At 35.9% G+C, this 2,243-nt stretch overlaps 1 protein-coding gene and 1 long non-coding RNA gene across 9 annotated transcripts in view; one reads left to right on the plus strand and one right to left on the minus strand.

Moving 5' to 3' along the window:
* Positions 1-2,243, plus strand: part of LOC116850990 (tachykinins-like) — a 395,129-nt gene that overhangs the window by 143,840 nt on the left and 249,046 nt on the right. The window lies entirely within an intron of this gene.
* The window catches only part of LOC116850991, a 47,549-nt gene that overhangs the window by 34,718 nt on the left and 10,588 nt on the right, over positions 1-2,243 (minus strand). The gene's annotated exons all lie outside the window — the stretch shown is intronic.

The raw sequence follows: 2,243 nt of genomic DNA on the forward strand, positions 1-2,243 counted from the left end.
CTGATATTCGGGCGTCCCGGTACTTTCCGAACACCCTGTATATCTATGTTTGCTGGGAGATATCCACTAGATATTAACACGTTATCCATATATCATTATCCATCCAATAGCTACTGGAGATGCCCACTGGATATCCGCACGTGTCTATTTACACGGTAGGCCATTTTACGGGACCCACCCAAATTTCTCCATAGGTAAGCCAGATAGAAAAATAGTTAAGACAAAACTTGTTCAGGACAATGGGGGTCATCTTTCTCAATAAATGAATTTGACCTTGAGGTCAAATTTTAAGGTCATTTGGAGGTCATAGTGATTTTTTTTTAAATGGGACCGCCTACTTTTGACACCGGATTCGAAGAGAGCGGGAAATTTTATGTCAGAAATGATATTTTTAAATTTTTTATTTTGACCTTTAGAAGGTCAATCAAGGTTTTAAAAGCGCTCAGAAACTGTTTGTTTAAATGCGATTATCTTACTTTTAGAATTACCCAAAAACAACGACATGGACGTAGTAAGTTCTGTTTCCTTTGGGGTGCTTGATTATCGTGAGCCCCCTTGCCTCTCACGTTTGGGGTGTTTGTTTACCGTGAGTCCCCTTGCCTCTTCCGAGGGTCGCTGCTCACGAATCTGGACTCAGATTTCCAAAATTCTTTTGGATTTGGAAATTTCATATTGGATCCGTTATCTTCAATTTTGGAAATCTGAGTCCAGATTCGTGAGCAGCGACCCTCGGGACCCTTTGAACTACAAACTCTTTTTTCCAGAATCGCTCAAAACTAAAAGGGTTAAGGTACCCTTATAGAAATATCATACTAAGAATCATTGATAATTACTTATTTTCAGTATTAAAAATACTGGATAATAAGTAATTATCAATGATTCTTAATATGATATTTCTATAAGGGTATTTCAAATGAACCGACTTCATCGCTTTATTTAATTTTCTGTATGCAGTAAAAACTTAAATCTGCTATATCTCGGTGAAAAAAAATCCTATTTGGACGTTCCAAAATGGAAATTGAAGGGCAAGACTCGTACTTTACGGTACTTTGTTTAGTTTTTGTCGGTAAAATTCTATGCAACCAGGAAGAAACTTCAATAATGCTCTAAAACAGCCATTTTTGCACTTTTAGGTTAGAATATCTCAAAATCCTGACGTGATGGCACCATTCTGAGGCCAGATTTGGATTCAGTGCACCAAACTCCTTCGGAAATCAATATAAAGTTTTATGTGATATTAAATATCCTTTAATTTGTTGACCTATATAATATGAGCAAAAATTCGTTTATTGCCCAAAGCTTTATGATGTTGTTAATTATGCAATTGTACTAAAAATGTGTTTTCTAACAAGCTAGAAAATTCATTTAGCAAATTACTAATAGCGCAATATACAGCACCAATTTTATTCCTGTTTTTACAAGACCCCAACGGATTATTAATTTCGAGATCATCAAAATACAGAGTAAGTGGCAAAATAAATTTACCATTTGAATTTTTTGTAATTGATTTCCAAAACTCAGTTTAGCAAATAAAAATTAAAGATTCACTATTTTTAGCTAATTTCATAAAGGATGTTATTTTTAAATATACGTCCCTAACAGCACGGGAACGTTCTGAGGACGTTCTGAGTTGATCGCAATGCGTATATTGCGATCATCTCAGAATGTTCTCATATGTACTGCGATCGACTGAGTACGTTCTGAGTACGTCCCTATGTCTGGGGTAGCAGCTACTATAGAATTTCGCTGCGAATGTCGTGCGAACGTTCGCAGCAATGTCGGCAGTCTCAGGACGGAATGAAAACGGAAAGATTTCAGTACATCACGTATGTGATGTATCATTCAGTACATGTATGTATTAGTGATTAAATATTACCAGTAATTCAGTAATTTTTTGGCCAGTACTTAATTTCTGGTGAATACTGATAAAATCACTGTTAAATATTGATAGTAATCAAATACTGAGAATTATTATGCAAAGGTGAAAAATGAGAAAATCATAATGTTTACAAAAATATACTTATATTCCTAATTTTCTCATGTCTCATAAACTACTAGATATCGAAGGTTGTCAACACATTCCAAACTTTCATGAATCCTCCTGCGATAATTTCGATCCCAAGCGGTATACCATTGGCCACCCATCCATGTCCTGACCGCATTAAACTGTTGCTTAAACCTAACGATCGAGCACGCACGCGGTGACTCTGATGACTCCAACGATGTTCTTACGATTCATGCTT

This window comes from Odontomachus brunneus, unplaced genomic scaffold, assembly GCF_010583005.1.
Source record: "Odontomachus brunneus isolate Ranch 3 - 2012 unplaced genomic scaffold, Obru_v1 Obru_scaffold_163, whole genome shotgun sequence".
Taxonomy (NCBI): domain Eukaryota; kingdom Metazoa; phylum Arthropoda; class Insecta; order Hymenoptera; family Formicidae; genus Odontomachus; species Odontomachus brunneus.